Raw genomic sequence first — 11,886 nt, forward strand, 5'->3', positions numbered from 1 at the left:
TGGTGGGTGGGCTTTGAATTTCTTCATCGTCCGTACCCCAACCTTGCTGACCGTAGTCCGGCCAGGGCTCTCCTGATAAAGAGAGAGACTTCAGTGACTTCAGGATATCGCCAAAAGGCGAGTGCTGAAAGATGTCCGCGGCGGTAAACTCCATGATCGGCGCCCAATCGGATTCGATCGGCAGGGGAGCGGGGGCCTCGGAGTCCGTAGAGGAGTCCAACTCCATGGAGTCACGGGTCTCGCAGAGTACGGGGCTGGTGCTTGGCTCAATCGCCATTGGGGTTGGAGCCCCCGAGGTGGCGTCCAACCGCCCATCCTCGATCGGCGCAGTTGGCTCCGAATTAAGGGTCGGAGCCGATGCGGATGCGGCCTCCAGGGCACTGTTCGGCAGAAGAGCTAGATCATGCTCCTCGTGACAGTGCGGCGTGCTCAGCAGTGGCTCGAATCCGTCGAAGATCAAGTCCCTGCGGATGTCAGCCGTGTAGTTTAAATTTCCGAATCTGACCTGATGGCCAGGGGCGTAGCTTTTGATCTGCTCCAGACGGCCAAGCGAATTGGCCCGCAGTGCGAAGCCGCCGAAAATGAAGATCTGTCCGGGGAGGAAGGTCTCACCCTGGACTGCATCGCTATCGATGATCGTAGGAGCCATCGAGCCAGACGGCGATGAAACAGAGGAACTCTCAATGAAAGCACCAATGTCGGTGTCAAAACCGGCGGATCTTGGGTAGGGGGACCCGAACTGTGCGGCTAGGCCGGATGGTAACAAGAGACAAGGGACACGCAGTTTTACCCAGGTGCGGGCCCTCTCGATGGAGGTAAAACCCTACGTCCTGCTTGATTAATATTGATGATATGGGTAGTACAAGAGTAGATCTACCACGAGATCGAGGAGGCTAAACCCTAGAAGCTAGCCTATGGTATGATTGTTGATGTGTATGTTGTCCGACGGACTAAAACCCTCCGGTTTATATAGACACCAGGGAGGGTTAGGGTTACATAGAGTAGGTTACAATGGTAGGAGATCTTCATATCCGTATCGCCAAGCTTGCCTTCCACGCCAAGGAAAGTCCCTTCCGGACGCGGGACGGAGTCTTCAATCTTGTATCTTCATAGTCCAGGAGTCCGGCTGAAGGTATAGTCCAGCCATCCGGACACCCCCTAATCCAGGACTCCCTCAAGAGGTATCCACATTGGCAGACACTGGTGTATGGGGTGTTTATGGCAAGCCGGAAGCTCAAACACTATTTTTAGGGCCATCCTATCATAGTGGTCAGTTCAGCTCCTCTGGGCGACATCATTCAAAACAGAGAGGCAACTGGCCGGATTGCCAAGTGGGCCATTGAGCTTGGACCTCACAGGCTCAAATATATACCCCACACGGCGATCAAGTCCCAGGCACTCGTAGATTTCATCAATGATTGGACGGAGTTACAGGCACCTGAAGAGAAACCAGATAATACATATTGGACTATTCATTTTGATGGATCCAGATAGTTAGAGGGTTCGGGGGCTGGAGTCGTTTTAACTTCCCCACGAGGTGACAAGTTTTGTTATGTCCTCCGTTTAATGTTCCCTTGTACTAACAATGCAACTGAATATGAGGCTTTACTCCACGGTCTTCGGATGGCTAAAGATATGAATTTGAGCCGGGTTAAGTGCTTCGGCGATTCAGATCTAGTGGCTCAGCAAGTGTCTAGCACCTGGGATTCTAAGGACCCACTCATGGCTGCATATCGGTGAGAGGTGGACGCAGTGGCTGGTCACTTTAAAGGTTATCAGGTGGACCATATAGACCGGCAGAAGAATGAAGCGGCAGACACTTTAAGTTGTCTTGGTTCCCAATGTAAACCGGTTCCGCCCAATGTCTTTCTTGATGTATTGCACAATCCGTTAGTCAAAATACCAACCGAAGAAGATTTGGCTATTCCTGATCCAGAGGCTCAGTTGGTGGCAGCTCTGCATGCCATACCGGATTGGACGATCCCATATCTGGATTACATGAATCGGGGCGAGTTACCAGCTGAGGAAACGCTGGCTCGATAGATAATCTGGCGGTCCAAGTCCATGACCATACTCAACAGGGAGTTATATCGTTACAGTGTTTCAGGAGCAATTCAGCGATGCGTTTCTCCTCAAGAAGGTTGTGAGATTTTGCGAGAAATTCATGAAGGGGATTGCGGTCACCACGCCGGTTCAAAGTCGTTGGTTGCCAAAGCTTTTCACCACGGTTTTTACTGGTTGATGGCGCATGCTGATGCGGAGGATTTAGTCAAAAGATGTGATGGATGTCAAAAGTTTGCCCACCGTGCGCATGTTCCGGCTCAAGAGTTGCAGATGATTCCAATTATATGGCCGTTTGCAACTTGGGGGCTGGATATGGTTGGACCCTTCAAGCGCTCCAAGGACAAGAAGACCCATCTGTTAGTAGCAGTTGATAAATTCACTAAATGGGTAGAGGCAGAGCCAGTCAGCAAATGTGATGCAGCCACGGCGGTTCAATTCATCAAAAAGGTGATATTCCGGTTTGCCTTTCCACGTAGCATTATAACAGATAATGGTACTAACTTATCAAAAGGAGAGATGGAGGAATTCTGTCAACGTGAGCACATCCGGCTTGATCTAGCATCAGTGGCTCACCCCCAATCTAATGGTCAAGCGGAAAGGGCAAATCAAGAAATTCTACGGGATATCAAACCAAGGCTTATGGTTCCCTTAAAGCGGACGCCGGGTTGTTGGGTCGAGGAGCTACCTTCTGTGTTATGGAGCATCAACACCACACCCAATAGGTCTACGGGTTACACGCCTTTCTTCATGGTTTATGGAGCGGAGGCGGTTCTCCCTAGTGACATCCGTCACGATTCGCCCCTTGTGGCAGCTTATGTTGAAGCTGATAATGAGAAGGCACGACAGGATTCTCTGGACCTGTTGGATGAAGAGCGGGATCTTGCAGCAGCACGTTCGGCGATTTATCAAAAAGATCTTCGACGTTATCACTGCCGCCGGGTTAAAACTAGAACCTTTCAAGAAGGTGATTTGGTCCTCCGGCTCATCCAGGATCAGACTGATATGCACAAGTTATCCCCCCCTTGGGAAGGACCCTTTGTGGTCAGCAAAAATCTGCACAACGGATCCTACTACCTTATTGATGTTCGAGAGCATGTCAATCGGAGGAGGAGACAAAGCGGCCATGGAACATAGCTCTCCTTCGGCCTTACTATACTTGAAGCCATAGGCTCATCACCTGTACATATTTATGATAGTGTATATACCATATAATAAATCGGAGCCTCCATTATAAGTGGGGTATCTGTTCTTTCTTATATCATATGTGTGCTTTTACAAGTTAACGGTCAAAGCGGAGTCTTTGTTAAACCGGCTTTAGCAGCTGCATAAAGATAAAGAAAATCACTAGGGGGCTTGGTCATGTTTGAACCACAGCTACACCTCTTGATAGGCATTTCAGCCACACAAGGAAAATTTTGTGGAGCCAAAGAGAGTATTGTACACAGTACAAACTCAAACATAGGCACACGCTAAGCATCGCTCACAAAGTTACTTGGGGGCTCTTTTTTGCGAAGCAACAAAGAGTTTGAAAGGACCCTTGTAATTGGCTATCAAGCCATGGCTTGGAAGCCTGGTGAATTCACCTAAAACCCCGGGTTAACCTGCCTTCATCAAGTAAGCCACTCCTATCGAGGTAATCCTGGCATGACCCATCGAACGTTTGACAAGTCAATCTTTTACAGACCCTGAACTTGTCACAGTTAAAACGATGATTGGTTAATTGGAGGCCCATCTTAAAAGGCTTTGTTAAACGGTTTAACTCAAAGGCCTGGCAGCCCATGAAAAGCCTCGATTTGGAGCCTGGCAGCTCGTAAAAAGCCTCACATATTTTCCTATTTGAATTTTGTTTGTTGACAATCATAAGTATTTTTTGATAAACCGGCGTCCTTGACCCGGCTTGCTTTCCAACCATCAGTTGTTGGTACATGATCAATTATAAACCGGTGGTCATTGACCCGGTCTGGTTTGACTAAATCACCAGTGTTATAAAGAAAATCCGGTAGTTATACCAGTCCGGTTTAATAGATAGACCAGCATTATGAAGATGAAATTATCAAATGTATCGGGTTGGTGTTAAACACCTTTGCTATATACACGTTTGGTCAATCAATGAGGTATGTTCTGTACATTATTTTTTGTACAAACACTTGATTATTCAGCTAAAGTACTATATACTTCTTGGATATTATGACATGTTTAGCGGTAAACCGCTAGACACTTTTAAGTTTTTTGGACCTAGGAAGGCAAGTCATCATAGGCTATGCATAAAATATATCCTGAAGGGCGGCACAGATTGTCACAAAGCGTTATGAAACATGCTTGATGGCATGGAAGATAAACAAAGTTTCAGCTATCCTATTACATGAAGCTTCAAAGCGGTTCAAACAGTGCCATTGTTTTTCACAGTAGCCATATAAACCGGCGACCAGATCATGACTCTTCATCATGACGGTTTGACGGTTGCGGATTAGTTGGTGTCGGCACTTCTTCATCCCTCCCCAGCCGCTGGAAATCAGTCTTTGACCAATCGAATCCGGTTAAAGCTTGGAACACTGCTTCCTCATGGATAAGATCAGAAGGGTTAATATCAGGGGCATAAGTGTGCTTACGAATCAGAGGCACAAGTTCTTCGACTTCATGGATATCGGTCGGCTGTCTTTTCCCTTCTGCATCATAAAACAGTTGAAAATGGGACAAATCGGTGTCCTCGTCCAATTTGTTGGCCGCTGGCCGCATCTGTTTGGTCAGCCGTCGAAGATCATCATTGTCAAAGTTTAAATCGTCTTCTTTAACGCCTGGATATCCTTTAATGATATCCTCCGCTTCAAGGTCTGGAATCCAGGCCTTGGCTCGACTAAGGGCGGTTAATGCTCCTGCTCTCGCAGCAACTCTTTTCAACTCGACAATACGCGCCGGTAACATGCTCAGCTTCTCAAGGGTCTCCTTAATCAATGTTGGCGCCGGTTTGTTATAAGCCGTTGTACTAATGGCCCGCTGAGATCCAGAGTATAGCTGCTCAACCAATGTATATGCCGCTTTGAGCTTCATCTGCATATCTGCACCAAGATGAGTGATCCGGGTTCCTGCCAAAGATTTTATCAACATTTTGGTCAGTTTTGAGATTCATTGACTGGTGCAACATACATAAGCAGACACTTACCAAAGATAGCAGAGGTCATAGCGTTGATTTGGCGCTTCAAACCGGCTAGTTCTTCAACCACTGGTTTCAGGGCTTCCTCGGCATCTACAGCCCTTTTGGTCAAACTGGCTTTTTCGGTTTCCCATTCAGCAAGATCTTGGTTGAAGGAGTCTTTCAATTTTTCCATTCCGGCCAGGGCCTGCGTCAGCTCCTCTTTGTCTTTTGCAGCTTCGGCTTATTGAGACTTAACATTTTCTTGCAAGTCAGAGTTTTGGGCATCTTTGCTTCTCAGTTCAGCCTGCAACATGGAAGGTATATTCAATAAAACAACATATTTATGCACTAAGTATAAAGCATATAACAAGTTATCCACTTCATACTTGGGGGCTAATGCCTATTTGCTCTCAAATATTACCCTCTATACAAGTTTCCAGACCAATGCAAGCATTATCCTTGACACTTCATACTTGGGGGTAATGCCTATATGCTGCACTACGTTATCTAATTTTTTTCAAACATGAGTCTTATCTATGATTGAGGACACGCCTTTGCAAGGATCAATGATGGGATGCTTGAAGTATTACAAAGACCCGGTTTATGATTAACAATCATAAAACGGCTCTTGGAGGCTACTTGGAATAGTATTTCAGCTATAAATCAATATACAATGGAGAAGCATTTACCTCATATCGTTCTTTCATCAAATTCACCAAACTGGCTTCATAATCCTGGTTTGAGTGCAGACGGTTCAAGAAGCCGGAATGAAGTTCATCAGCGTTAAGATGAGCATAGTTTGATAAGCCGCTGCTCCATTTACCTTTATCCTTGGCAATTTGCTCTTCTTTGGCACTATGCTGAGCCAAAATGACGGGATGACCAGGAGAGCTGTGGCCTGTTCCAGTAATAATAACGTCATCACCTTGGCCTTCAGGATTTTTGCTGGATGATGGTGGAATTTCAGTGTCTTTCATTGGATTAGCCCGGTTTGGTTCTGCCGGTTCAGTATCAGGGGCGGCAGGCTCGGCATCTATTGGTTCGTCAGTATGTTGGCCGTCAAGGGGCGGATCATCAAGAGTTATTTCAGGATGGAGGCCTTCCAGTTCACCAGTCTGCTCCATTTCACCTCTTGGTTCTTCTTCTTCGACAATAGGGTCTTCTAGCGGATTGGTGACTCGAGCTTTCTTGCTGGGTCTGGCTTTGGCCCTGCAAACAGAATAAAAAGGATTAAGACCCTGTTCAAAAGATGTGGGGCGCATTGAAAGGAAAGGTTTTTCATAACTCACCCGGCCACAGTTTTCAAAGGAGGGAGTTGAGTTGTTGTCGATTCACCAGAAGAGGAAGGAGGTGTCACCTGATAATTTGAATCGAATGGATTAAGAGGTTGTCTGAAATAACCTGCCTTGGGGTAAGAATGGTCAGAAGTAGGAGAGACCTCAGACCGGCGCTTCCGAACTGGAGTATCAGGTAAACCGGTAGAGGTGACCTCTTGGCCACTGTGCCGGGTCGTCCGGCGAGCTTCATGCTGTTGAGTCTTCAAAATAAATGTTGGATCCAAGTGAGCAAGAGGATGAGAAAAGCTTACTTTCCGGATTGCTTAGCGAGTTTTTTGTGTTGGCATAGAGTCTGAACTGGAGGAAAGGGTAATTACCTCTACGTCATCAGCCTGGCTAGCTTCTGCCTCCTCTTGAGGAAGATCATTGTTAACAAGATGCATAAAAAGAGAGCCAAGTGAGTCAAGTTCTACCTCAACTTCTGGGTCATCAGTATCATCATCAAGTTCCATATTAATCCGGCCAGCCGTTTTCCGCTTTGACGTCCATTTTACGTCTTTGGTCTTCGGGCGGGTTGGTTTGACCACTTTGTCTCCAGTTGGCTTTGCTGCTTTCTCTATGGATTTCCGTTTCCAGAAAGGGTCATCACCCTATATATATAAAGAAGAAGGGTTACAACTTGTATAAGTTAAAGATATTAGAGATGAAGAGGAAGTGTAATGCTTACAACAGACGGTTTGTTCTTGGTATAGAAGGGACTCAGACCGGTTTGACTACAGACCAGTTCCGATTCATTCAGAATTTTCTTTACACCTTCAGTAACTTCTTCCTTAGATAATTGGATGTTGCAGTGGCGTTGAGGATCGTCAACTTCACCGGTATATTCGCACATTAAACCGGGACGCCGGCTTAGCGGCAAGATACTCCAGGATATCCAACAGCGCACAAAATCCTCACTTGTTAAACCGTTTGCCATAAAGGCCCGGAGCTTGGTGATTTGAGGAGCACATTTTGCCCTTTCTGAAGAGCTCAGGCGTTGTGGCATTGGGTGAGTATTGGATAATCTATGATCACAGAAGTCGGGGAGGGGATTTTCATCGTCAGGCGAAGTGTCTCTATAATAGAACCATGTTTGGTTCCATTCCTTTGGGTGGCTATGGTGTTTGGCATGAGGAAATTCCACTTCTTTCCACTTTTGAATCAAGACACTGCCAAGCTCTGTGTTCGGGCCATTCAAAAACTCTGTGCGCCGGTTTAAGTGAAAGAAATCCCGGAACAATTCTGCAGTTGGTTCTTCTTGTAAATAAACTTCACAGAAGACTTGGAAATTGCATAAGTTGGAGACTGAGTTGGGACCAATATCTTGTGGAAGCAGTTGGAAGCTGGCGAGCACATCTCAATAAAATTTCGACCCTGGCGGTTTGAAACCACGGCCTATATGGTCAACAAAGATTACCACCTCGCCTTGTCTTGGGGTTGGAGGATTCTCTGTTCCTGGAACTCGCCATTTGATCTCAGTTTTCTTAGGCAGAGAGCCGATGCTAACCATCTCATTCAATTGAGCCTCAGTAACCCGGGAACGAGCCCAGTTGCAGGTAGTGAATTGTTTGGCTATTGCAAAGCGAACAAACTGAAAATGAAAGGCCGGTTTATAAATTACGCATTATTATACACAAGAGACAAGGGAGTAAGAAACATGCTGATATGATAAATGGTACAACCCGGAGACCAGTATAATGAGAGAGAGAGGTAATGCTAGCACAGGGTTGATCAGACACTGTTAAACCGGAGCATAATTATGAAGGTAACATGCTCTTCCGGTTTATCAGAGGGCTAATGGCATAGACTATTTATACAATGTTAAACCGCTTATATTGGTGTGAGGAGAAACGGATCTCACAGAATCATAGAAACAGATCTCATAGTGATGTATAAAACTTTCGGATCTAAAGATAAGATAGAAAAGAAAAAATAATGGGATCTTGAAGGGGTGCAGAACTGAAGCAATTTTTGACAGGATATATCAGTTCTTTGCGCATAAGGATTTGTGATGACCATGGTAGGTAAGCTACGTGTAACACCCTCGATGCGACTATAGCTCCCATGTGTCGAGGTACGACTTAGAGACATAATCGCATTGAAGGCATATGTCGCAAGTTAGGCAATCTTCACAACATCCCATGTAATGATAACAAAAGGGGAGATAACATAGTTGGCTTACACTCGCCACGTCAATAAAGTACATAAATAACATTACATCATCCAAACACTCGTGGCCCGACTACGGCGCCAAAATAAAAGAGAACCCAACATGCGACAACAGTCCTGTTCACCCCCAACTGGGCACCACTACTGATCATCGGGAAAGGAAACATAGTATCGTTGAGAGTCTTCGTCGAACTCCCACTTGAGCTCATACGCGTCTCCTGGAGCGGAATCATCAGGCCCTGCATCTGGTGTTATAGTAATCTGTGAGCCACAGGGACTCAGCAATCTCGCACCCTCACGATCAAGACTATTTGAGCTTATAGGTATGGCAAGGTAAAATATGAGTGGAGCTGCAGCAAGCGACTAGCAAATATGGTGGCTAACTTATTCGCAAAAGAGAGCGAGAAGAGGAGGCAAAGCACGAGCAAGAAAACCAGAGAGCAACCTGCACAAACATTACTCCAACACCATGTCCACTTCCCGGACTCCGCCGAGAAGAGGCCATCACGGTAACACACTCTGTTGATTCATTTTAATTAATTAAGGTTCAAGTTATCTACAACCGGACATTAACAAATTCCCATCTGCCCATAACCGCAGGCACGGCTTTCGAAAGTTCAATCCCTGCAGGGGAGTCCCAACTTAGCCCATGACAAGCTCTCATGGTCAACGAAGGAATAGACCTCCTCCCAAGACGTTCCGATCAGACTCGGTATCTCGGTACTTCAAGACAACTCCGACAATGGCAAAACAAGTCCAGCAACACCACCCGCTGTGCCGACAAATCCCGATAGGAGCTGCACATATCTCGTTCTCAGGGCACACCGGATAAGCTAAGCGTACGTGAGCCAATGTAACCCAAGTTGCCAAGGGACGGCCCCGCACGGTGCTCTAGGTTGGACCAACACTCGGAGGAGCACTGGCCCAGGGGGTTTAAAATAAGATGACCCTTGAGTCCGCGAAACCCAAGGGAAAAGGCTAGGTGGAAAATGGTAAAACCAAGGTTGGGCATTGCTGGAGAAGTTTTATTCAAGGCGGACTGTCAAGGGGTTCCCATTATAACCCAACCGCGTAAGGAACGCAAAATCCGGGAACATAACACCGATATGACGGAAACTAGGGCGGCAAGAGTGGAACAAAACACTAGGCGAGAGGCCGAGCCTTCCACCCTTTACCAAGTATATAGATGCATTAAGATAACAAGGCAATATAATGATATCCCAACAAGTAAATAAAAGATGTTCCAACAAGGAACGGCCTCCAATCTTCACCTGCAACTAGCAACGCTATAAGAGGGGCTGAGCAAAGCGGTAACATAGCCAATCAACGGTTTGCTAGGACATGGTGGGTGAGAGGTTTGGCATGGCAATTTGGGAGGCTTGCAAGCAAGTGGTAGGCATCGTAGCATTGGCAAAGCAAAAGAGCGAGCAAACTAGCATAGCAAAGATAGTAGTGATTTCGAGGGTATGATCATCTTGCCTGCACAGTTGTCAGAGTTGACTGGATCCTCAAAAGCAAACTCAACGGGCTCCTCATTAGCGAACTCGTCTCCCGGCTCTACCCAAACAAGACAAACAAGCAACAAGGATACAATCAACCACATGCAAGACCAAGCAATATGATGAAATGAAGATATGCTATGCGGGATGCGATGCGGGATGCAAAATGCAAGATATGACAGGAAATGCATGAACCTGGCCTCAACTTGGAAAACCAAGTGTGCCACTGGAAAGATGAGATGAAATCGCTTGAAAACGATATAAAGAACGCCGGAATCGGAGTTACGGTTTGGAAATGGCAAGCGATTCAAAAATGGCACCGGTCTGCGATATACAGCAAGTAGGCATCTAAATGCAATGAGATGAACATGCTACAGCACCCAAACATGACAACAAAATACATGGCAGGGAAGCATTCAAGATGCTTAACAAAAGTCTAGCACTGAGCTACGGCCAAATCATCCATTAGGAGGTTCAAACAAGCATGGCAAAAACGCAAATGGTAAAACAGATCTCAGACTTAGTGAAATTAACACTTGTCTGGAATTTCAGATCATATAGCCCTCTTCGGAGCAACAAAACAACATGCTACAGGACCTGAACATGACAAAGAAAGACATGGCATGGAGCTACTCAACAAGCTTAACAAAAGTTCCTCAGTGACCTTGAGCCAAAAGGGATCACAAAATATACTAACAAGCACACGAACATAGCAAAAACATAATCAGTTTTCAGACTTCGTGAAAACTGGGACATGCTGAAACATAACTCACGAAGGCATGTTTACGAGCTCGATGCACTCACCATGGTGCAAGTCATGGCAAGAAAAGCATACACCCATCAAGAAGGCACAAAATACAAGCTAGACATGGCAAGAACAATAGCATAGCATGCACGGATCAACTACAATAACATCGGCAAAATCGCAAACAAGTTGGCGATCTGCCCAGATTCACAACGAAGCAAAAGTAGAGCTCGATTGACTCAAGCTAGGGTGCTCCATAATTGCAAACAAAGACATGGATGGAGAGAGCACTACAAGATTAACAAAACTCCCTTACTGATCATCCTCAAAAGAGGCACGAATCACTAGGAAACAACATGAACATATGGCATCGTGAGATAAACAATCCCAGGACTTAGTGAAATCACTAAGTCCCTAAAAACAGAATTACCGGGTGCCTCACTTTGCAAGCTTGCACAAGTCACTACACACATCCTAAAAATACATGGGTTGCACCAATGGAAATATGACAAAACCCTTAACAAAACATATGAAGAACTCACGGGTATATCATGCACACAATAATCATGGCAAAAATGACAAAAGTGCTAAACGGAGTAATAGATCTGACAATTAACTCAAGTAGCCCTCTTCTAACAGCATTTCAGGCATCAAGATGAGCTCAAATGAAAATAATGCAATGGAATGAAATGATGTATTCTCTGAGATGAACATTTTGATATGCTATATGCCCAAATCGGAGCTACGGTTGCAAAGTTACGGGGCCTCGAACAGGAGCATATGGACTGGAAATTCCTGGGACTGAGAAAAAAATGACCTAGGGTTTCCAGATCTGGATCTCGCGCACGCAAACCGAGGCGATTCCGGCGAGCACTGTTCGCCGGCGGTGGGGACGACGTCGGAGGAGGTCACCGGGGAAGAGGGAGACGTGGAGGAGGCCGGCCGGGGCGAGGTCGTCGG

Source organism: Triticum dicoccoides, chromosome 6A, assembly GCF_002162155.2.
Source record: "Triticum dicoccoides isolate Atlit2015 ecotype Zavitan chromosome 6A, WEW_v2.0, whole genome shotgun sequence".
NCBI lineage: Eukaryota > Viridiplantae > Streptophyta > Magnoliopsida > Poales > Poaceae > Triticum > Triticum dicoccoides.